The 26,371-nt window shown below is 42.5% G+C and overlaps 1 protein-coding gene across 2 annotated transcripts in view; it reads left to right on the top strand.

The window, feature by feature from the left end:
- Positions 1-26,371, top strand: part of TNS2 (tensin 2) — a 257,661-nt gene that overhangs the window by 60,300 nt on the left and 170,990 nt on the right. Inside the window, exon 1 of one of the 2 annotated variants that reach the window (XM_089691476.1) lies at positions 304-569. The exons of the other annotated variant lie outside the window; for it this stretch is intronic. The gene's annotated coding sequence lies outside the window, so the exon portion shown is untranslated. Of the gene's footprint in view, positions 1-303; positions 570-26,371 lie in introns of those variants that run through there. 2 annotated transcript variants of the gene reach the window in all.

Genomic DNA, 26,371 nt, shown 5'->3' with positions numbered 1-26,371 from the left:
TTGTCCTCATAACAGCATTCCACTGTACTCTTCTCCCTTCCATATTCTGAAGTATGAAACATTTCTGTGTCTTCTCAGTGATCAGCTGTGTTTATAGACATTAGCCAGGATTTCTGCATATCATTGATAAATCGCAGGTGCGTTCTTTTGTTGGACATTCAATGCAGCTGATGTTTGGTGACTTTTGGAACCCAACCAAAGTGCAGCATGGGAGTGTTGTACTATGTAAAAGCTTAATATAAAAATGAAGAGTAGGAGGTGTAGAACGGCAGGCCAGTGACCCTCTCCAGATATTTAATTACCCCCCTCCTCCGATTGGAGCGTGGGGACCCAGCACAGACGCGCTATTATCTGATGGTACAACACAGCACTGGATTCAGTTGAGTGCCAGAATCAGAGGCTGACGATGACGAGAAAGCCTGCAGGACAGGGAGTACGAAGAGAACGTGGGAAGGAAAATGTCAAGGGGAGAGCAAGGAAAATCTAGAAGGAAATAATTAAAGGAACTCATGAAAGGATTTTGTTGTGTGTTATGAAATCTGAACTTTTGCTGCAATCAACATTTAAAGGTGTGTATTGTGTGTTGTCTATAAAGCGCTGCCTGCTTCTTAACCGCAGATTTTTTATAAAGTCCAACGTTTTGACAAATATAATACTATTAGGCTAGAAAGTAATTTTAGCATTTTTATAGCAATTATTACCTGGCTTGTTTCTCTATGCTTGTAAAGGATTTTGAAATGTGTGTTGTGTTCAACTGTCATTATTCAAATGTTGCTTGTTTCCATTAGGGAACTGTATACATATGTTGGTCTTTTATGTATAAGCTGAAATCTGGGCATCTCTTTTGATGTATGTGTGTGTTCTTCTTTCAAGACTGTACTTTCTTCAGGAACATTTTTTTATTTAGAATGTACAGTATAACGTTTTTGTTTTGCAATTTGGTGATATTTAACCACCTCTTATTTTAGTGCCGAAATTGCCTACTTCTTAGCCTGTCTAATAGAATGCTCTTCAACCATTATGTAGTGAACTATATACAGCTGTGTCTGAACTTTCTTCATCTATTACACAAACACAGTCATATACGGAGCTTATTAGTCTCAATGCTCAGTGCTGGTCTCAAAGAGTTGACCCCAACATAGAACTTATCCTATTTGGTCCCTAGCACCAAAGAAGCACTAAAGTCACATTTATTATATTAAGTATAAATAAAGAGCAATAATCACTGACTCAGAACTCTGCATTAGTATTGCTGAAATATTTTTTTCTTGCTTTGAAAATGTGTGCATATCCTCAGCCCATCATTCCTTGTGGGGAGTTGGCCACTGGATCTTGCAGACTTTAACTATGCAGTCTACCTGTCAGTTGCCTTAGTATATTCTATCAGTCCTGCTTTTGGAACACTAAACAAGCAACTGATCAGCACAGCACAGTAGGCAGCAGGGAGAAGCATGCTCATCTAAAGGGATGCCAAGTATGTGTTCTTTCATACACTCTCTGCTCTCAGTGCATCTGAATGGGTGGCTACAAAGGGAGATATTGAAAACCAAGATGAATTGAAGCCAAGGAAATTAATGCAGATCTAGAAAGATTCTAAGGTATATATGAGGACTAAATGTACACTTAGTTTTAAATAAACAAATTGAATCAACTGATATTTGAAAGTTGTATATGTAATTTTAATTTGTTAACTTTAGCAATGCTTTACACATACCATTGAATATGTGTTACAAAAGTGTAAAAAAATGCATGTTGATCCTACCAGTACTGTCGTAAGGTGAAAAAGTTGTTTCCCCTTAGATACAGCTTAGTGATTGGGTGTTGTGACACTAGAGAAGAAAATGTGTTACTGGACTCATCACTACTTGAAAATAAAGGGGGAAAAAACCTGAAAAAAATAAGCCATGAGATATAAATGAACAGTTAAGCTGCAATATATTAAACATTTGTTCTTGGTTTTAGCCAAGGAGTACCTCCTTGTTTTACTGTGTATAGTTACTTCATTCTAGCAAACAGGGAGTGAACGTAGTCTAAAGCTAGCCTTAGATGGGTCAGTTTTTGCATCCAACCAGTGGGTTGATTGAAAAAAACTGACCTGATTCCCCCATCCACACATTTAAGATGGATGAGGGAATCCTACCCGGTGAGCTACTATATTCTGAGAGAGGGAACCTGCCATCAGAATACACTGGGGTTGAGTTACTAAACCTGAAGAATGCAAAATCTGGTGCAGCTGTGCATGGTAGCTAATCATCTTCTAACTTCAGCTTGTTCAATTAAGCTTTGACAAAAAAATGGAAGCTGATTGGTTTCTATGCAGAGCTGCACCAGATTTTGCACTTTCCAGTTTTAGAAAATCAACACCTCCGATCAGCATTGCAGGCTATAGCCTGTAGCTTTGATCAAATGGGAAAAATTTGACAGGACAGCTGTATAGAAGTTGACTAGTAGCTTTACTTCTTTACAGCCTCCCTGTCCATACATGGATCAAAATTTGCCCAGTCCCTGCTGAATTATGATCCTTCTAATGCCGGGTTTAATGGTGGAAACAGGACGCCTTCCTTTACACTCACATGAACTTTAATGGCATCCCAGTCTTAGTCCGTAGGGTTCAATATTGAGTTGGCCCACCCTTTGCAGCTATAACAGCTTCAACTCTTCTGGGAAGGCTGTCCACAAGGTTTAGGAGTGTGTCTATGGGAATGTTTGACCATTTGGGGGGATCAGACTGATGTAGGACGAGAAGGCCTGGCCCACAGTCTCTGCCCTTATTCATCCCAAAGGTCTTCTATCGCAGTGGTTCTCAACCTTTCTAATGCCGCGACCCCTTAATACAGTTCCTCATGTTGTGGTGACCCCCAACCATAAAATTATTTTTGTTGCTACTTCATAACTGTAATTTTGCAGTGGGAGGAGTAGTGCCACGTCATTGGTGTCAGTGGGAGGAATAGTGTCCCATCACTGATGTCAATGGGAGGAATAGTGCCCCATCATTGGTATCAGTGGTAGGAATAGTGCCCCATCATTGGTGTCAGTGGTAGGAATAGTGCCCCATCATTGGTGTCAGTGGGAGAAATAGTGCCCCATCATAGGTGTCAGTGGGGGGAATAGTGCCCCATCATTGGTGTCAGTGGGAGGAATAGTGCCCCATCATAGGTGTCAGTGGGGGGAATAGTGCCCCATCATTGGTGTCAGTGGGAGGAATAGTGTCCCATCACTGGTGTCAGTGGGAGGAAATGTGTCCCATCACTGGTATCAGTGGGAGGAATAGTGCCCCAACACTGGTGTCAGTGGGAGGAATAGTGCCCCATCATTGGTACCAGTGGGAGGAATAGTGCCCCATCATTGGTATCAGTGGGAGGAATAGTGCCCCATCATTGGTGTCAGTGGGAGGAATAGTGCCCCATCATTGGTATCAGGGGGAGCAATAGTGCCCCAACATTGGTGTCAGTGGGAGGAATAGTGCCCCATCATTGGTATCAGTGGGAGGAATAGTGCCCCCATCACTGGTGTCAGTGGGAGGAATAGTGCGCCATCATTGGTGTCAGTGGGAGGAATAGTGCCCCATCATTGGTATCAGTGGGAAGAATAGTGCCCCATCGTTAGTGTCAGTGGGAGGAATAGTGCCCCATCATTGGTGTCAGTGGGAGGCATAGTGCCCCATCATTGGTGTCAGTGGGAGGAATAGTGCCCCAACATTTGTGTCAGTGGGAGGAATAGTGCCCCATCGTTGGTGTCAGTGGGAGGAATAGTGCCCCATCATTGGTGTCAGTGGGAGGAATAGTGCCCCATCGTTGGTATCAGGGGGAGCAATAGTGCCCCAACATTGGTGTCAGTGGGAGGAATAGTGCCCCATCGTTGGTATCAGTGGGAGGAATAGTGCCCCATCATTGGTGTCAGTGGGAGGAATAGTGCCCCATCGTTGGTGTCAGTGGGGGGAGGAATAGTGCCCCATCATTGGTGTCAGTGGGGGGAGGAATAGTGCCCCATCATTGGTGTCAGTGGGAGGAATAGTGCCCCATCGTTGGTGTCAGTGGGAGGAATAGTGCCCCATCATTGGTGTCAGTGGGGGGAGGAATAGTGCCCCATCATTGGTGTCAGTGGGGGGAGGAATAGTGCCCCATCGTTGGTGTCAGTGGGGGGAGGAATAGTGCCCCATCGTTGGTGTCAGTGGGGGGAGGAATAGTGCCCCATCGTTGGTGTCAGTGGGGGGAGGAATAGTGCCCCATCATTGGCACTATTCCTCCCACTGACACCAATGATACTTACCTTGCTGACCCCTGCTCCAGCCTGGGCTCGCTCCCTCCCTCCCTCCCTCTCCCATGGTACAGACACTTACCGGTCAGATGTCTTCCTTCTCCGGCCGCTCTCCTCCTCTTCACTCGCTCAATCTTCGCGGTGCCGCTCGGATCCTCCTCTCCAAGCTCCACCTTCTCGCCGGTGATTGGCTGCCTCTGTGCCTCTCCTGCGCTACAGTTCCGGCGGCCAATCACCGGCGAGGATTGATCCCGGGGGTGTGTCCAGATGACAAAGACGGCATGTCATCCCGCCCACACCTGAAGACGGATAGAGGAGCGGTGTCTCGGTTCCTAAGGCCATCGGAAATATGTGTTTTCCGATGGTCTTAGGCGACCCCTGTGAAAGTGTCGTTCGACCCCCAAAGGGGTCGCGACCCACAGGTTGAGAACCACTGTTCTATCGGGTTGAGGTCAGGACTTGCTTTTTACACTGGTGCGCAGTCATATTGGAACAGGAAGGGGACATCCCCAAACTGTTCCCATAAAGTTAGGAGCATGAAATTGTCCAAAATGTCTCGATATGCTGACGCCTTAAGAGTTCCCTTCACTGGAATTAAGGGGCCAGGCCCAACCCCTGAAAAACAACCCCACACCATAATCCCCCTCCACCAAACTTTACATTTAGCACAATGCAGTCAGGCAAGTACCATTCTCCTGGCAACCACCAAACCCAGACATGTCCATCAGATTGCCAGACAGGGAAGCATGATTCATCACTCCAGAGAACACGTTTCCCCTGCTCTAGAGTTCAGTGGTGGCATGCTTTACACCTCTGCATCCGACACTTTGCATTGCACTTGGGGATGTAAGGCTTGGATGCAGCTGCTCGGCCATGGAAACCCATTCCATGAAGCTGTTTACGCACGGTTGTTGTGCTAAACTGAAGGCCACACAAAGATTGGAGGTCTTTAGCTATTGACTCTGCAGGCAGTTGGCGACTTCTACGCATGCGCTGACTCTGCTCTGTCATCTTACGTGGTCTGCCACTTCGTGGCTTAGTTGCTGTTGTTCCCAATTTCTTCCACTTTGTTATAATACCACTAACAGTTGACCGTTGAATGTTTAGTCGCAAGGAAATTTCACGGATGGACTTATTGCACTGGTGGCAACCTATCAAGGTACCAAACGTGAATTCACTGAGCTCCTTAGAGCGACCCATTCTTCCACAAATGTTTGTAGAAGCTGTCTGCATGCCTAGGTGCTTGATTTTATATGTATAACAACTATTTTCCTCTCCAAAACTAATTCTGTGAACCCAGGCTTGTGATCCAGACAGCTCTGCCAGACAGGACCTAAACTTCCACCTTAGTAGCAGCACAGGTTGGTCAGAAACATTGGGTCATCCTAACTTGCAGACTGGACACTGTAGGAGGAGTAAAACCATAACTACGTACTGCCTTTGTACTGTCTAATTAGACTGTCACATTGGCCATTAAGCACTCCTATTGGTCAGGGGAATGGCCGTGGATGTAGTTTAGCAATGACGTTAAAGAAAGTCAGATCCCAATAAAAAAGCTAAAATAAATTAAAAAAAAGAAGCTTTTCTGGATCATTATTGCAGGTATCTTGTGATATCTGCTCTTAATCAGGGCTATAGGATTCCTAATAGACCTTAAGCCAGCCATAGATAGCTTGATTCTCGGCCAGTTCAGCAGGGACCAGCCGAGAATCAAATCATCTACGGACAGGCTGAATATACCTAATTCGATTGTTGTACGACTTGGGTACAACCAGCATGTTGAATTTTTCATGCAATGTTTTTCCGGCAGGGACGACCTCTCCTAAGTCCCCCTGCTGGGAGAACACAATAGCTGCGTGGGAGGGATTGCCCTTTTAACACCAGCTGTGTTGATGGGGGAATCGAGCGATTTTCTTTCCTGCATCGTGTAATTGCAGGGAAAAAAATAACATTGTCTATGGCCTGCTAAAGATCAGACAGTACTTCACTTCTAAAAGGAGGTGGTCTTTATAGCATAGAGCTGCCTTTGCACAGTACTTCATGGCCTGGCTCACAGGAAAAGAAAAATATTGATGTAGACTGCAGCTTTGAGAACTGGATGGGCATCTCATCTAAAGTCTGTAATGATGCGTATGGTTTTCTTGGGAATAGTGCCAAGTTTGATGAAAGTATAGTTATCCCGAAATCCGTGGCGTTATGTATTTTTGACTTGTATTGTCAGGGGATTTCATTTAAAGGGACTCTGATGAATACTGGTGTTAGAAGGTTCTGGTCGAAGCCGCCATTTTCCAGCTCTTGTCACATATTAGTTCCAAGACAGTGGCTCAATGCCAGGTGTAGCTTCAGTTATTAAAGAAAAATAGTTTGTAATACACGCAATAGGGCATGGCCACTTCCATCATAGCCTAATCCCACAGGTGTTTTACTTTCTGATAGGTGATATAGCAGAGATAGAAGTTGATGGATACATCACAGCCCAGGATGGTTCAGCTGTGATCCAGATTGAGATACAGTCATGGCCGAAATTGTTGGCACCCTTGATATTTCTCCAGGAAATCATGTATTTCTCACGAAACGTATTGCATTAACACATGTTTTGCTATACACATGTTTATTCCCTTTGTGTGTATTGGGACAAAACAAAAAAAGGGAGGAAAGAAAGCAAATTCGACATAATGTCACACAAACCTCCAAAAATGGGCTGGACAAAAGTATTGGCACCCTTTCACAACTGCGGATAAATAAGAATGTTACAAGCATGTGATGCTCCTGTAAACTCACCTGGGGCAAGTAACAGGTGTGGGCAATATAGAAATCACACCTGAAAGCAGATAAAAAGGAGAGACGTTCACTTAACCTTTGCATTGTGTGTCTGTCTGTGCCACACTAAGCATGGACAACAGAAAGAGGAGACGAGAACTGTCTGAGGACCTGAGAACCAAAATTGTGGCAAAATATCAACAATCTCAAGGTTACAAGTCCATCTCCAGAGAACTAGATTTGCCTTTGTCCACAGTGCGCAACATTATCAAGAAGTTTGCAACCCATGGCACTGTAGCTAATCTCCCTGGTCGTGGACGGATGAGGAAAATTGATGAAAGATTGCAACGCAGAATAGTCCGGATGGTGGATAAGCAGCCCCAAACATGTTCCAAAGACATTCAAGCTGTCCTGCAGGCTCAGGGAGCATCAGTGTCAGCGCGAACTATCCGTCGACATTTAAATGAAATGAAACGCTATGGCAGGAGACCCAGGAGGACCCCACTGCTGACACAGAGACATAAAAAAGCAAGACTACAGTTTGCCAAAATGTACTTGAGTAAGCCAAAAGCCTTCTGGGAAAACGTCTTGTGGACAGATGAGACCAAGATAGAGCTTTTCGGTAAAGCACATCATTCTACTGTTTACCGAAAACGGAATGAGGCCTACAAAGAACAAAACACAGTACCTACGGTAAAATATGGTGGAGGTTCAATGATGTTTTGGGGTTGTTTTGCTGCCTCTGGCACTGGGTGCCTTGACTGTGTGCAAGGCATCATGAAATCTGAGGATTACCAAAGGATTTTGGGTCGCACTGTAGGGCCCAGTGTCAGAAAGCTGGGTTTGCGTCCAAGATCCTGGGTCTTCCAGCAGGACAATGACCCCAAACATACGTCAAAAAGCACTCAGAAATGGATGGCAAAGAAGCGCTGGAGAGTTCTGAAGTGGCCAGCAATGAGCCCAGATCTAAATCCCATTGAACACCTGTGGAGAGATCTTAAAATTGCTGTTGGGAAAAGGTGTCCTTCCAATAAGAGAGACCTGGAGCTGTTTGCAAAGGAAGAGTGGTCCAAAATTCCGGGTGAGAGGTGTCAGAAGCTTATTGATGGTTATAGGAAGCGACTGATTTCAGTTATGTTTTCCAAAGGGTGTGCAACCAAATATTAAGTTAAGGGTGCCAATACTTTTGTCCAGCCCATTTTTGGGGTTTTGTGTGACATTATGTCATATTTGCTTTTCTGCCTCTGTTTTATATTTGTTCCAATACATACAAAGGGAATAAACATGTGTATAGCAAAACATGTGTTAATGCAATACCTTTTTTGTGTGAAATACTTGATTTTCAGGAAAAATATCAAGGGTGCCAACAATTTCGGCCATGACTGTATGTTTGTCTCTCTTTTTCACTGTTTCAAGAGAGGTGTCAGTGTAACATGGTCATCATCAAATGACTAGTTTGATAGTTGGTGTATCTGAAGTCACTTTTTTTTCACCCAGACTCAATGTGAGGAAGAATCTAAAATTTTTAGTGGATTTACCCTCCCCACCAATTCATTCATATTGTCCTATTCGGTGGTGGGCAGTGTGGCTTCAATAAAGTGTAGGGTCATTCAGAAAGCTACACCCTCCTAAGGACTTGAAGAGCTGAAAAATGGAATAAATTGAAAATGTTTTTGGTTTGGCTTGTTTGCTGTCTGTGAGCTAAAGCTGGCCATAGATGGGTCAAGTGAGGTGGATGAAGAACCCCCGTTGAGACAACTGCATTTGCTGATCAACAAAAGTTTTTTAGTCAATCTAATGATCAACGTCTGTCAACCATGGACACCCAGCTGGTCTCTGCTGAACTGCCCAAATTGCAACCTATCTATGGCCAGCTTAGCATTGATCAATAGGAAACACTTTTATGTTTTATGGGTTTTATTCATTTTGTGCTACTGGAGGTAAGTTGAAGAAAAACTTGAATATGACAATAACGAAGGGATCCTGGGTGTGTACTACATTGTTTATCTCTTTGCAAGCTTCATTTAATTAAAAACATGTATATTGCAATATGGTAGCTCTGGCAGTGTTGTGTTGTTGGAAAACAATATTCTATAATGTAAAATTCCCCTTCAGTAAGGAGATGATGTGGAGCTCTGGTTCCTATTTGACATCAAGGCCGTGACAAGTTTAGCTATACTGCTGTGTGTGCTGTTTATGTTTATCACTGTACTTTTTCTGTAGTCGCATGTGTTGATGTTTATCAGTGCTGGACATGATGAATTGGGTTTATTTATGAGTTTAGATTTTCCCACAGTTTTTTTTAATTCTCTGTACACTTTTTGTAGTCAAGATGCCTCCCATCCTGTTGGATTTGTGCCCATCTGTATTGAGTCAGTGTTCCCAAAAGTCATGGTTCATAAATCTATGAGGCACTGCCTCTTATGGCTAAACATGACTCAGAAATCTGCTGCAAGTTCAGCCCATCCATGACATCTCCATGCATTCTGTATGTAGTCACTAAAAGACTGTTTGCAATTTTGAAATAAGATGGGCTTATAGCTAGCAGGTCACCACATTTATAAGGAAAATTATTTATCTGCGTGCATGCTGAATTGTTTTTGTCCAACTCTAATTCAAACGTGACCTGGGTCCTTATCATTAGTACAAGACCCAAGGATCTCTGTGAGAGTCTGGTCTCTGTGCTTGGAACGCGGTGTCCAGCACAAACACAGGAACACTTATACGCGGTGCCCAGGTCTAAAGCCCACCTCCTGAACTCCACATATATGTGTTACTGGTCGTCAAGGGGTTAAAGAGGAGTTATTATGACTATTAAAGCAGACATAAATTAAATCCAAGGTTTGGATGTTTAATGGGGAGTTACTAGTTTTATTTAAAGTGTTATTAAAGGCAAAATGTTTCTTTAATTAAATAATAAACATGTTATACTCATCTGCTCAATGCAATGGTATTGCAGAGCAACCCTGAACTTCCCCCACTGCTAGTCTTGGTTCCTGCTCTTCTCCATCATGTGCCCCCATAGCAAACCATTTGCTATGGGGGCATAGAATGCATGCTTGCTCCCAAGCTGTGTGTGTCTATGAAGTCGGGCTCCATAGACACACACAGCGTGGCTTGGCTACACCCCACTTCTTCCACATAGCATTTGAATGATAAGTCCTTGTGTGAAGAGGAAGAGAGGGGAGATCCAGCCATTTACAGATCACTATCTAGGGAGATGGGGGAGGACAGAAAGCTATAAGGCCCTTTTCCAATGAGCGGCGTGATTGGGCCCACCTGTCCAATATTTAGGCAGACCCGATTAGACCCTCCATTCTCCTCTATGGGCAGTCAAATGTAAAAGGACTTGTGTCCATTTACACCCAGCTACCTCTGATTCAGCAAAAACAAATGAATCCGTCTGGCCAGATCGGATCTGTTTACATGTGATTGCCCATAGAACAGAGCGGGCTGTGTCCATGTCTGATCTGCATAAGCCAAGCGGACATCTACCTGTCATCCAGCCGCTCCGCTCAGCTCAGCACAGCAGGGGATCAGCGGACAGATCCCCTGCTGAGTTTTTTTTAAATTAATGTAAGGAATGCATTTAGATTAAAAAAAAACATTTCGGCTTTAGAACCACTTTAATCTGCAAAGTAATCAGTACCTTTAGCATGTGCATTACTTCCATGGTAAAGGCAATAGAGCCCTTTCACATTTGTGATTGTGCCTAGACACCTTCTCTTCTTCCAGCCCCCAGGTGCCTGTCAGAACTTGTTTTGCACTGTTTGAAGGATAAGATTTCCTGAATATAGTTCCCTTTTAAATTAATGTTTTGAAATGACTGTCACATTTTCACATGCTTGGTTTTCTTTATAGTTGTTGTATTTATACCATGACATTTCTAAATTAACCACTAGAGGGATCTCTATATGGAACTCATCCTCATTCAACCTTTCTGCTTCACAATTTTGGAAATGAGATATCATCCATGCAGGAGGGCATTGTTTCCAGGAAATTGGCAGACCTGCATTGTGAAAAAGCATACGCAATAAATTTAATATAACGGTCCTCATCTACATATATAATGATAATCTATACCTTGAATAATTTTCTTACTTTGGAAACACTATCATATATCAATAGTAAATCAAGTCATTTGTATCTAGTTGATTCCATATAAGTAGAGTATTATTTATTTATTTCAGGTACTTATATAGCACTGTCAATTTATGCAGCTCTTTACATATATATTGTGCAATCACATCAGTCCCTAACCCTCAAGGGCTGTGCAATCTAGGGTCCCTAACTCACATACACATACTTGGGCCAATTTAGACAGGAACCAATTAACCTACCAGCATGTTTTTGGAGTGTGGGAGGAAACCCGAGCACCTGCAGGAAACCCGCGCAGGCACAGGGTGAGCATGAAAACTCCAGGCAGGTGGTGCCGTGGTTGGAATTTGGACCAACAACCCTTGTACTACCAGGTGGAAGTGCTAACCATTTCGCCACTGTGCTGCCCCACAGATGGGTTTATATCTATAAACTCACTTAAAGGATAAGTTCATCTTTTATAAAAAAAAAGATAGAAATAAATAAATGCACATCTTTCTGCAGGTAAAGAAATGTGCATTTATTATTCTTTTACACTGCAGCCTGTAAGGGCTCGTTCACACTTGACTGTTTTACCAACGCTTGCCAAACGTCCCTATAGCGTTTGGCAAGCGTTGGTCCGGCGTTTGCGGAGCGTTTTTTAACGCTCGCAAATGCTCCGCAAACACCGCATGCGCGGTTTAGCGGCGGTTGCTAGGCGTTTGCCGAGCGTTAATAATGCCCCACAAACGCCTATAATGCAGTTTGAGTGGTGTTACCGCTCCGCAAACGCCCCACAACCGTGTTGCAACTGCACCGCAAACGCCGGCCGGGCGTTTGCGGAGCGGCACCATAGATGAAAATAGGAGGCTTCAACGCCTCCTGACTCGACCAGAGGCGTCCGTTTGGCCGCGACGCGACGCAAACGCTCCCGTTAGAACAGCACCATGTGCTGTAATGTGCAGAATTGGCAGAGGCATTTGGGAAGCGGTAAAAACGCTTCCCAAACGCCTCTCTGCCGCCTGCATACAACGCTAGTGTGAATGTAGCCTTAGGCATTGTACCCTTGATCAGCAGATTGCAGGTGTAATGTCAGGCTCCAGCAGACGCTCAGTACACTGTCTGCCCATACCTCCTGTATGAGCAGACAGTTACTGAAGTGCAGGAAAAATCAATGCTCACCACCGCCATTGTAGGTCACTAAGAACTACAAACAGTCATACTTGTAGTATATTCATTCACAGAACTTAAATTCTGACAGTGGGTGTGGGGAGAGGATCCCTTGCTTGCTGTAACATAGACAGGGGATCAGGAGGAGAGGATCCAGGAGCTGGAACATGTTACATGTTCCACTCTAAATACTGGTAGAACATACTCCAAAGGTGAATTTATCCTTTAAAGAACCATGCATTCACTTAAAAAGTAAGATATTTATTTCATGTGCTGTCAATTTACACAGTGCTTTACATATATATTCACATCAGTCCCTAACCCTCAAGGAGTGTACAATATAAGGTCTCTAACTCACATTCATACTAGGGCCAATTTAGACAGGATCCAATTAACCTACCAGTGATGGAGGAAACCCACGCAGGCACAGGCAGAACATGCAATCTCCAGGCAGGTGGTGCTGTGGTTGAGATTTGAACCGACAACCCTAGTACTGCCAGGTAGCAGTGCTAACCATTTAGCTACTGTGCTGCCCCAGTTATGCAGTATATCTTAAAATGATCAGATGTTGAAAATAGTGTAATATGGTGCAAACCATTAAGATAACTATAACCGCCACCATCCCAAAAAAATGCAATTTCTCTTTTGAAAGAGCTACTAATAATGATTATAGCTCTTTATGGTAAAGTAGCCATACAGAAATCAAGACAATTTTACTATCCAGCATATTGACCTACAGCCCAGAGAAAAACCAATCATGTTCTAAGGTTACTTCCCTAGGTGCCGGTTTCTACTATAGAATATTTTTGATTGGTCGCTTTAGGAAATGCAGTTTTTATTCCAGGAAGTTTGATTGATAAGGCACTATTGTGTTATAGAGATTGCTTATTGTCTGTCCTTGAGTTAACATCTCTGGTTTGAGCTGGTTTTTCTGACCTCTGATTCTACTTCCTTCTCCTTTACATTCTTCCTCTTCTTAATTTCATGCTGTCTTCTCCTCCTTTGTCCAGCTGCTGGACCATCGCAGAACATTCCTGTAATATCATGGGACAAGTTTCTGTCTTATCATACAGCTGACATCTGGGAACAAGGACAGGGGAGGGGGAAACTTCTCTTCTAATCCATGGGATGATTTCGGATCCCTCGTTAACTCGTTTTCTGTACTTCCCACCTTCACAGAGTGACAGGAAAAGTAGACTGCATTCATAGTAAGCGGAAAATCCCTTCCTGATGCCTGCGGCCAGTTGCCATAAATATCCGTAGTTAATCAACAATTTTACAGGCACATATTTTAAGACATTAAGAGCACAAACAGACTTTTAAAGATCCCCTACCTATAATTTGCCAGCTCTAGACATAAGAAATGTCATTTATTTTTTTACAGTCTGTGCTACTTGAAGCATCTGCCAACCTGAATGATTGAGTTTGCTCTGCAATTTTCAGGTTTTATATTCTTTTGTTCCCACATATAATCAGAAGCATACACCATTTAAATGAAAGAACTCCAAGAACCAAAACTATTTGCTACCAAAGATGAGAACTTTCCATTCAAGATTTTATGGGTTTGGATAGTGTGATGTGCTATGACCCATCACGGCCAAATAAAGATCCTTCTATGCAAACTGGCACTGCAAACACAGTAGGCACAGTAGCAGTGCACGGTGCAGTAAAACATGGTCGCCAATCAGAATAAATCCTTTCTACATATACATTCTGATGCATTGTTTTTCTTTATGATATTGTGATCTGTGCTTGGCAATGTGTGATTGAATAAGTTGGTTTATTGGGTAAAGTAAAAGGGACTTCATTTGATACAGTGCAAAACCTACAGTTGCTGTCTCTACCGTCTGTACCAAATCCAAAACGCATTGCACATTTCATATGATATACACTTTATAATAGAAATGTGATTGTACTTCTTTTACTATACCATAACTAATTTTTATTATGTAAAATAGGTATAGGTATTTAAAGGACCCTGTTATCAAGGATGCACTCATTAGGAATTGCTATTGTCATTCCTAGCAACCTAAAACTTTTCATTCTTCAGTGCTTTGCTAAAAACAAAAAAGCAACTGATTTTGGCAGTCATTAAGAATAGTTCTTCCTTTAGAACAGCGCTTCTCAACCTGTGGGTTACGACCCCTTTGGGGGTCGAATGACCCTTTCACAAGGGTCGCCTAAGACCATCGGAAAACACATATTCCGATGGTCTTAGAAACCAAGACACCGCTCCTCTATCCGTCTCTAGGCGGGTGCGCCCACATGCAGATAGACTCTATGAGGCAGTGGTGGGGGCGGCCGGAGGGGCTTGGCAGGGTGTCCTGCACTCCCGGCTTGCTGCGAGCCTCTCACGTTGAACTAACACGAGCACACTGACTGGCCCGCTCCCTCTTCCCTGTGTGTCATGAGCGGCCGGCCAGGCTGGAGGCTCCTCCCCTGCAAGGGGGAGGTGCCACGCTGCTGCCCATTGGCTGCCCTTGCACCTGCTGCATGTTTCCCCCGGGTGGGCAGCTGCTCACAACAGCTGGATAGATGTGATACAGGCCCCCCTTTGTCTCCAGGGAGGGGGGATCTGGTTACCTACAGAGCGTGTGCACTACAGCCGCTCACCTCCCACGGAAGCATCTCCTCACAGCACGAGGGCTGGCACCGGGGCACAGGGCCCGCTAGAGGGAAGTACACAGCGACCAGCAATCCCAAACTTTCCGGGGTCATACAAGGAGCTCCAAGACAAATGACTTGGTGTGGGAGAGGACTGATAACCCTGGGGGGGAGGGGGGGAATACTGGCCATACATACTTAAATTTTACTATCAGATCCAATTGGCAATCAGATTAACTTCCGTTCCCATCAAATTCCTTCAGTCGACTGACCAGGGCGCAAAATGATCGACCGTTTTGCAATAATTTTATGGTTGGGGTCACCACAACATGAGGAACTGTATTAAAGGATCGCAGCATTAGGAAGGTTGAGAACCACTGCTTTTTGATTAAGTTGTCAAAAGTTGTAATGTAATCATTGCCAGTTCCCAATTTTGGTAATTTAATGCCGACCAGAAGATGGCCGCTTCATGCTGACCGACAAAGCATGTAACATAATAGCAAAGCACATATGTGTGAACATAGGGTTCATTTCTTTGATCGGTAGCAGTTTCCAACTTCCAGGAGCCTGGGAGCTAACTAACTAAAACATGCTGTTGTCCAGGTTTTATTGATCCACTTCTATTTGGGTCAATGTGTCTGCACAATTTCCCAGACCAGGATAGGGGTCATAGCCCGTTGTTTGTTAAAGGGGATTTAAATAACTCTCGTCATTCGTTCAGTTAGGACTGTAAACCACAGTGCAGACGCTGTCCATTGATGTGGTATGCATTCTTGGTCAAACTGATGAGCACAGATCATGGGGGATAATTAAAGGAGAAGTACAGCCAAAGTTCTTTTGGCTGTACTTCTGTGGATCACAGGAGTGTAGTTTGTTCTGCACTCCTGTGACCTGTTTTCAGCTGACAGTGGGCTAAAGCTTGCTGTTGGCTGACATCACTCAGCCTGTACAGGCTGGGGAAAGTTCCTGACTTTAAAGTCGGGATCCACCCCAGAATCTGGAGTGGCACCTGACTCAGCCTCTCAGCGATATGGTGAAAGCTGAGCCAGGCACTCCCTCCACAGCCCGGCTCTCTAGTGAGCATGGGGAGCAGAGCACAGACTGACAGTCACTGCTATCTGCTCAGATCGACTGTGAGAACTCAGGGATCAGTGGTCATGTGTCATCTGTCCCTCAGAGCCGGTGAGGGACAGATGCAACATCGGAAAATCCCTTTCCAATGCTATGTCATACAACTCTATTCTGCACAGATCTTGAGTTCATATTTTTTAGGAGATTTATCTTTGCTGTGATACAAGTGGTGTATGTTCAAAAGAATGCCAGAGATACATTATCTGATTATAGTATAATAAGAGCAAAACCTCCCACTTGGCCCTCCTTGTAAAAAGTTAAAGTATAATTAGAGACAAAACTTTTTTTTTTTTTGGATAGAATGGAGAACCCCTGTCAAGTTTTTATTGCTGTTTGTGCCCCCCGTCAGGGAGATTCACTTTCTCTATTTGTCATGTTTACTGTTATCATAGAAAGTGAAAGAAGATCCCACATTTTGGGTTGTCATCAAAACAGTAATAGAAGCAGGGGCATATTTACCACAAGGCAAACAAGGCATTTGCCTAGGGCGGCATTATTCAGGGGGGCAGCACCTCCCCTGCAAGAAGGGATGGAAGATGGGACATATGTGGCATGGGGACCAGGTGGGATCCGAGAGAAGTTGCGTGCTGCTTAAAGGTGTATGCAGAGCCCCACTCTTGTTCCCGGGGATGCGCGGAGCTGTGAAGGTGAGTGTCTTTCTCGACAAGGGGGGGGGTGTTAGTGTAAGGCTCTCTCAGGTGGGGGGTGGGCAGGGGTGTTGTTGGTCAATGGCTGGTTCTCTCCATGGGGGGGGGGGGGGGGCGCTGGATTTTTGTGATGCTTAGGGCAGCACAAAACCTAAGTACTGAATAGAAGGGAAAACTTCTAATGGGGACATTAGTTCTGATGACAACCAGGGATTTACTCACTTTGGAGGAATATCCTTTTATTTCCTGTTTTGGTTGTGGGACAGGAAGTAAAGGGAAATCTCTCCAATGGGACATAAGTGGGAAAAAAACCTGGCAGGGGTTATAACCCTCCCTTACTCTATCCAAAATAATTTTTAAAAAGTTTTGCCTTTAATTCTACTTTAAAACTAGTTCACAGGAAGGCTTGGAATGTTATCTGCAAAACAGCAGCAGGTAAGATTCTTCTGGAAACTGCCAAAAATCAGGCCAGTAGGCATAGATGCCTAATATAACACCTGGGTAACCTCTTTTAAACAGAACATTTTCCTTTTTTACTGCTCCCAATTTGGTTTACAATTGTGTTATTATGCATAAAAAGGTTTAAATGGGATTTTTTACGGAGATTGAAGAATTTGCTTTAAATGTACCGGAAAAAGCCGCCTATTATTCTTAGACTCTCATACCATGCTCATGGTAGATCCAGCTTGCAGTGTATATAGTTGATCTGTACATTTTTTTTCTTAGTTAAATTGCACTTTTACTGTAAGGAGTGGTCCAGTATGGAAGTCCTAACTCCAATAATAAAGTATTTTAAACCTCATCATTTACCAATGTAGCAGTGACACCATTCCGATACCCAAAGTGCTTGTTACATTGCCACAAATTACTGGTAATAGCAGTGTGTGGTAAGCACAGTACACTGAAACATTGTCTTCCCGTCACTGAGAACTTTACCTCCTAGAACTTTATTTCTAGATTTGTTTTTCTTTAGACGTCTAACTGAGGTCAATGCTCTCCCATAATTCTTGTAACCACTGGAAAACAAAATCATATTTCTTTGTTTTTAATCAGATCTGCACCGTTAACATGGTTATTATCAAATGTCAAGCAAGATGCCAAAGTAGACTATGAAGATAACTGGGTGCCAGGGGATTCACCCCAATAAAGTCACTATGAAACTGAAAGAGTAATTGATCCACAACTTAAGGGGATATGTGCCGTAATATTTTATTATGTTACTTTATTATGTTACTATTAGATACATTCTGCATTGCAAAAGAGTTAGGCTAAAAAGTAAGAAAAATACATGTTAAAGTCTAACTCTACCCACTGGGGGTGTGATTGTGATGTAGTACTGCTTTTATAGCCAAATATCCCAAATAAAAAAAAAGTCATTATAAATAACTACTCATATCATCTATTATTATGTATGTAAGAATTTTAAGGGGTGAACAGTTGGAGGAAAATAGTTTTTCACTTTTACTAAAGAAAAAAAGAAATTTAAGGGAAATGCTGCTGTGTCACAACAGCAGAATGAGGACATTTTTATTTTTGAGAGCCCCTAATTGCTCTTGTATGCTTAAAGTGTTACTAAACCCCGGACCCTGCATCCACTATATCTGGTCTACCACAGTACACAGAACACGGAAATGCAATTAATTTAGTAAATATAAACTGCTAAATACCTTTTCTCATCAGCAGTTAGAGCAGTCTTGTGACTTCTATTAGTGTCGAACACTGGTTAAAGTTTGTAGGAGGAGTTTTCATTATACTCTAGGAGGATGCAGAACCCCTGACCTCTGCCTGGACAGTGCTGATTGGCCCTGTGCTGATCACATGCACTCTCCACCCCCCCCCCAAAAAAAAAAACCCTAACAATACACACCAAACTGAGCATGTGCAGAGTGACTCCACACAATATGTCTTAACAGAAGATAAGAGGGGGACACTGGAAGAAGGGGAGGATCAGAGAGGTCAGGATAAAACAGCCTTTTTACACAATGTAAAGGATTAACCCCTTAGGTGAGTATAACAAGCATGCTTTACTGCATATACAGGCTGATTTTACTGTTGTGGGTTAATTAACACTTTAATACCACGAAGGGCAAAATGCGCAAAATAGCTGGAGCACACAACTTGATAAATTATGAGAGAAGATCAAAATATTATGAAAAAACACACAGCTAAAATGGTAATTGAATCTATTTATTTGCCCCACTGGTCTTCTTGTACTTTTAGTCCGCATGCACACTGAATGTTTTGACAGCGGCTGTTTTTGGCTTTTGGCGTTTTTTTCTACAGCCAGTAAACTCCCCAGCATAGGCTTTACCAGCGTTTGTTGGCTGGAAAAAACCCAGAACTAGTGGGTTTCTAGAGGAGTGTTTTAGCTGTAGAAACGCTCTAATGCTGAATAACGTGGCAGAATGCAGTACCACACGGCAAACCAGCGTTTTTGGGTGGTTTTTGAGCAAAAACATTTTTGTGTGTAAAAAAACACTAAAAAAACACAAACGCAGAAAAACGCGGCTAAACACTAATGCATAAATACAAAAAAAACACTGAAAAACTCACATTTGTAACATGACTTTACACAGCTAATGCTGCAAGCATTATTAAAACTCCCCCCCCCCCCCCCCAGTTTGCATGGAACCTTATTAGTAACTTCCACCATCAGCATCATGTTCATACATAAAAAAATAAATCTTATCAAGTGCATCTTCTGTATTGAACAAATAATGAGTGGCTTGCTTTCACCCCTACACAAGTGCCATCCAATTAACAACTTCCTATCAGAATCTGATTCTATGTCTGTGAATGACTTCCTGTTTGGAATGCTGCAGAGTATTCCTCCACTTATCTCTTCCTGTTGGAGCCATGCTGAGAGTTATCAGTCAGTCCTGTAACCAAACAAGACCGTAGTACAATGCTCATATAAATCATTTGATTACACAGATGATTGCCATATCGCCATCATTTTAAGAATAATTCCATCTGTGGGTGTAGAATTTCGTAGGCTACAGCTATTGGGAGTTATTATTAGAGGTTCAAATGGGTATTGTTGTTTATGTCCTATTCTATTTTGTTCTATTTATAGTGATATGGTTGATGGTGCTGTTTATCAAGGAGTTTTTCATTTGCCTCTTTCAATTTCTTGACCATTTTCTAACCATTATCACCTTTTACGTTTATAAATAGGTGTACGTGGATTTTGAGAACAAAAAATTAGCATGGTTGGTGACATGATAGTGGGGAAATTATAGCATCTTCTTCTTCTAAGTTTGCCAGTTTTGTTCCAGTTTGAGAGGAATGTTTGCCTATTTTTACGAAAAAGTCTTCGAATGGGTTTTTACTAATGACGTATCACTTTTACGGATGGCTTTCTTAACCAGTAGGTGGTGGGTCTGAAACTAATAGACTGCTAATGAGATGACTGCCAACAAGTAGTGAAATCTCTCAGAGATTTAATACCATGTGTAGGCTTAAGCAAGCCATAGATTATGCAATTTTGAACCTATGATTGAAGGAAAGAAAATTGTTTGATTCCTCCATCAACACAGTCAATGGGGAATTCCACTCACTGAGCTATTGTGTTCTGACAGCAGGAGGTTTCTCCTCCATCAGAATAATGTGATCACTACTGGCAGCTAAAACCCGACAGACTGGTTGTACTGAAGTCAGTCAATAGATCAAATTCAGTACAGCCAGTCTGCCCATAGATGGTTCAAAATTCAACCGGTTCCTGCTGAAAAATTTCGATCTGTCTGTGGCCAGCTTTAGGCTTAGACTCATGTTCACAGCAATCACATAAACTCTGGGATTACCCTAATAGGCCTGTTTTAAAAACTAGAGAAATTTGGACAGTTCTTGATGATCCAACCAAAATTTGTGTTGTAGGTGATCCTGTTGACATACTCCCTACTGCGTGACATGCTGCAATTAAAAAATTTAAAGAGTCGGGTGCAAGTTGTTGGCAAAAAATGGCTTTGCCAAATCAAATGTAGTAGCTGATCGGGTATTCTGACAGCTGCTGGTGCTGACTGTTAGAATAGTAGCCCATACCCCAGACTATCTATTGGTACTGTAAAGTGTGGCTGGAGAAAAAAGATCTATCTTTGGGCATAGCCAGCTACGGTTCCTAGCAAACATTCTATTCAAACATTGGCTTGCCAACTATTATTTTCCTGTACAGACTAGAATTGGTCACTGTGAGTTTATGCTTTGTATGAGATTATTCCATCAGACAATGTATTTCTTCCTCATCTGTTGAGGGGCACTGGAATTCAGAAACTGAGATATGCTGGGTAGAAGAGAGGTTATATGGGGACTGGTTTTCATTTATTCTGTTTGGCAAGGTCCTAACCTCCTGTAATGTTGCAGTATAACCTGACTGTTTCTGAATTCCCTTCACCCAATGGACTCCTAGAAAAAGATTTTATAGTAAGTACAAAAAGCTTATGTTATAAGTTTATCGTAGCAAAAAATATGGAACATGAAGGTTGAACTCTGTGATCAGTTCTGTCAGTCCACTGGCACTGCATATTGGAGTCATGCTTCAGAATTATGACTGGCTGCCGAAGTAAGTATACATTTCCATGAATTTCAAGAACCCTGTGGTTCTGCCAGAGGTCTTATCTTTTTACAAATAAATTAATTAGAATTTCTGCTAAAACATATGAGCCATCACTTTGTATATTGTCCTTTCCTGTTCTGTTGTAATATGAAGTGTTTCCTATATAAAGAGAACAGGAATAAAGGTGCCATTTTCTGTCATACAGAGTAAAATGCTTGTCAATGCAGCAAGTCCTCTCAGCAGGCCATACGCCAGCCCTAAAATAACCAGAACTGTCCATGTGTCAGCCTGAGCATGAAGATAACAGATCTGGATGTGTTTTGGGCAAATAACAAAGAGGTTTCATTTGTCCAGGACTTTGATCTATAATGTTGGCAAGAAACTTGAGAAGCATGTTCAGTCCTTTTTTTAAAAGCCATTCTTTACAGACAGTTCTATGTGAGAAGTGAAAGTTATGGACTAAATCCACCTAAAGGCTAATTGATGTTGGTGTACTGGCACATCTTGTTTGATTCTTCTGGTCCCCTGTGGTAAAAGTATCTTGTTTATTTTAATAAAAAATTTAGTTTTATAAGACTAAAGCTGGCCATAGATGGATCAAAGCTCAGCTTGTTCAGCAGGGACCAGCCGAATTTCGATCCTTCTCTGGCTTTTTCCATTGGAGAGGTGTCAATCTAGTGAGTGACTCCTCCCAAATGGGACTGCTGGAAAATTTCAGCGTGATCAGCACATGCAGCCAATCGGCTGCAGCACTGATCAGTGTATTCTGAAAGTGCAAGAGTCTCCGCTGTCAGGAATATACAGAATAGCACAGTGGGGAGGATTTCCCCATGCACCTTGAATGTGTGGATGGGGAAATCGTTCAATTTTTTTCACTCACTCAGTGTGGCCAAATCAAGGAGCCATCTAGCAGTAGAACTTCAAATTAATAGTATTTGATCTTTAAAGGACAACTGCACCTTTGTGTTAAAAATCAGTATTGCAATGAACCTAGTATATTTTTTAAATCAGCAATATAAATGCTAGACTTTTTCCACATTAGTTTTGTCTAAGTTTGCTCTGTTGATAAAATCAACCAAATGGTGGCTCCTTACATTATCACTATGTGACCATCTAGGGCTCCTGTGGAGGAACGGGTACACAGGAAATACTATTCGCTCTACAAGTCCCAGCATTCAATACACCTAAGGAAATGCACTCCTGCTAACTTCCCTCTTCCTGCCCACCTGTTAGCCAATTAGTGGACATGCTTAGGAGAAGAAGATGCAGCCATCTCTGCCCACTTCACACTTATATGACAATGACAATACCCAGTCAGCAAGCAAGATTTTGTCAATGGCAAGTTTCAACCAATTGGTTAACAGGTGGGTGGGACAAACTCAGGGGAGTTGGTGGGAGTGAGTTTAATTAGGTGCATTGAATTTTGGGACTTGTAGTGCACATGACAGTATTTTCTGCTATGAATTCAATAAAATATTAGAAGTGTTTTAACTACAACAGTGTAAGTTCATAAATGTATTATTAGGCAATCTTTGAAAACTCACTTATTCAGGGAAGCCTACTCCACCTCCACCTAAGAACTGTACTTGAGCCACCTTCATCAGAACATCGCCTACAGCTATCACCTTTTGTACCAGCTCCCCCTTCCTTTAGATTGTAAGCTCCACGAGCAGGGCTCTCCTATTCCTTCTGTACTGAAATGTATTGTAATTGTACTGTCTCCCTTATATTGTAAAGCGCTGCACAAACTGTTGGCGCTATATAAATCCTGTATAATAATAATAATTATATTAGGCCCATGTAATCTACTATACACAGGCCTGCTGTTAGAAACCACAGGGCCCCAACAGCCAATCTGACAGGACCTCCCCCCCAAAAAAACCCAACACAGTTTACTATGCTTCCGTTATGAATGAACACAGTGAGATGATTGCACATTGTGTTAATTCATAATGGAAGCATAGTAAACTTTTTTTTATGGGGCTCCGTGGTTTCAGGAAAGAAAGAAGCTAGTAAATGTGATATATTTACGAAACCTTTCCCCCACTCTCCATTCTCCTTCCGGGGGGAATGAGAAGAGAGAATCTGACACTACTACAGGGGTAGGGGCACAAAGGGGGGCCTGGTCAGCAAGGGGAATGTATCGTGCACAAGGATGGTGATGGGTGCAGCAGGGGGCAATTACTGGAACCAATCCCCTATATGGCTCTCTCTGCAGCAGCTGCAAACCAGCGGGAGGAAAAGGAAAGGAAACCAGCTTTAGACTGCTGAATAGAGAGCCATACAGGGGATCGGTTGCAGTAATTGCCCCCCTGATCACCTCCCTGCCCACATCAGATTCACCTAGACCCTGCCTAGGCTCCCCTGCTGGCCTGGGCCCTATACAGGAGGACTGGTTGTACCCCCGTATCCATGGCCCTGACTGTACAAACATACTGTAGCTCAAGACCAATCAAGAAGCAAAGAGCACAAAGATGACATGAGTGCACTGCTGCTTGTCTAATCTGCTAACTTAGTTAGGGCTGTTGATCAAACTGTATTGTTTGGCCTCTTTAGGAAAATGTGAGGTCACTGACCAAGGCTCTGTTGCGTGATAGGGCAGGATAAATCTCAAAGCCATGTAGCCACGTGTCTAAAGGTACTCCTGGAAAGTCCTATACCATATGTCATAGAAGAGCATACTAGAGACTTTATGTTTCCTTATCTTTGCCATGACATCTGTGGCTTTTTAAAATCACAACTCCAGCCAAAAAAGCATTGTTCTCGACCCACCTGAAACTACACAGTGTGTGTTTCTGCATGTGTGTGTTGCTTTTGTCACATGAGGCCCCATTGCACTTCTTCTGATAATATAGACTAGTGATAGAAATCTGCTACGCACCATTCTCTACATTGACCAGTCCTGTCTTCAGGACCTGTGGCCATGTCACCACAAATTGATAGGAAACTGTAGGCTAGACCCTCCCACTGTACAGAAGCTTGGGATCTGGCCTACAATATGAGCAGAGTATTTGGTTATTTTAAGTAAATATTTTTTAGAATAAAATTATATATTGTATAGGTACAGGGGTTGGAGTGAGAAAGGTTCTCTTTGTTTTCTTTAAGATCAGCTTTAAAGTGGTACTGACCTGCCAAAACAATTTGGGGTCCTCAGGAGCTTTTGCCATCATTTCAACTATGCTCAGTATATTTACACATTGGGGCATATTTACCTTGAAAAATATACCCCACCAGCGCTTTGATGTCTGTACGCCCCTCTCTGCCCAAATTTTCATCTTCTCCTGGTCTTCTTCCAGGATCAGAGGCTTTGGCCACCCCGACTGCTACGGTTGGGATGACCTAACTCCCAAACATTGGAGTTTACTTCATCCCAGCATAAAACCAGGCCAAAAATCCAAAAATGCATATGCAGCTTAATGTACAGTTAGGGAAAAAAATTGCTGACACGCAGCGAGGAGCATTTATGACAGGAGAGTCTTTGTTGTTATGAAAAGTTAGAAACCTGCTAGTAATTTTTGCAAAACTGAGTTTAGTTCCCCATTAAAACAAAAACTGTGTGTAACTTATTTTAGTCTTTTTACATCTTACGATGGCCATAGATTGACACACCTCGTCTCAAGTACCCCCTTTACAATACTCAAATATGTTACATTGGGATTGATTCACTAAAACTGGAGAGTGCAAAATGCAGTGCAGCTTTGGCATAGCCAATCAACTTCCAACTATAGCTTGTTCAATTAAGCTTTGACAATAAAACCTGGAAGCTGATTAATTCCAAAAAGAGCTGCAACAGATTTTCCACTCTTCAGTTTTAGTAAATCAACCCCATTGCTTGTAATATGGAGCTTTGTATGTCCATCTTCAGAGACAACAAATGAAACCAACAACCAATGACCACTAAAACAACATTGCTTATTGCGTGTGTTGTTAAGTATTCCTAATGTTTTGCATACAATGATCATTTCAAAATCGAATTTTTGTACAAATTAAAAGGAGTTACTCTGACATAATGTACATATTGTAGATACGTACTTAAACATATGTTACATCTTTCATAAATGTGTATTCTTTGTTGTGTAATAAGAATGGAATCTATTATTCACATTCTAATCTAAGCTATGTATTGCATTATTTCCCCTGTAGAATATCTAATCAATATGAGAAAAGCTTGAGAAAAATTCTTGGATGATATTTGTTTCTTACCTTGTAATTTAGCCAAGTTTCCTCTAATGTTGAATTTTACAAATGGATGTTTACTTAATTGTTTTGCATAGAGATCTTTCCAAAGAAACTATGTCATCTCAGCACTAGCCATAGTGCTTTGTGAAGCTGCAAAATAGGGGGCAAGTGTATTTGTGCCTATCAGTAATTATGGAAAAGAAGTTTTTTGTTAAAGGTAAACATTTTTATAATGTGAAATTGGATTTTTCAGTTCGGGAACGTATTCCCTTTCTTTGCCTTTACCACCTTCTTGGTACAGTGAGTCATTTTATCCTAAAGGCATTCGTATTCTTATGTTGTTCTATAGTCAGACTTATATGAGTTTGTTAGACATCCCATTCCAAAACAGTGGGCATTACTATGGGGTTGTCACCACCCCCCACTTTGCCACTTAAATGTCCTCCACTGTTCTACAAAGGATTTTCACAACATTTTGGAGTGTGTACATAGGAATTTGTGTCCATTCTGCCTACTGCTGAGGTCAGGTACTGATGTTGGACAAGAAACTTGGCTATGAGTTGACATTACAGTTCACCCCAAAAGTGTACAGTTAGGTTAAAGTAAGTGCTCTCTGCAGGCCACTTGAGTTTGTCTATACCTATCTCATCAAACCATATATATCAGAGGTGCTCAACCCATGGTCCCCAAACCAGGGAAGCACATGTCAGCAACCCTTTGATCGTGATTTGGGCTTGCGACCCACTATCCCAAAGCATCAGAGTACAGTGAGCTGGTTCCGACAATGGTGGGAGCAGAAACTGCATTAGCTGATGCTTCCTTTGTAGCTCAGGCTCCTGTTCCAGGTCGATTGATAGCAAGTGCACATCGCCTCTAATCCTTTCTAGCATCCTGGAGAGCAATGCCAGCAGCAGCTGCAGGAGGAAAAGCAGGTAATTATAATAAACAACACATACACTGGGCATAATAGCTTTTTCAATGGGAATATTAGCAC

The sequence above is a fragment of the Staurois parvus genome, unplaced genomic scaffold (genome assembly GCF_062004578.1).
Source record: "Staurois parvus isolate SC_StPar_1 unplaced genomic scaffold, SC_StPar_1.0 ptg000562l, whole genome shotgun sequence".
Classification (NCBI taxonomy): domain Eukaryota; kingdom Metazoa; phylum Chordata; class Amphibia; order Anura; family Ranidae; genus Staurois; species Staurois parvus.
The sequence above is the reverse complement of the archived record's forward strand: the minus strand, read 5'-3'. Positions and strand labels throughout refer to the sequence as shown.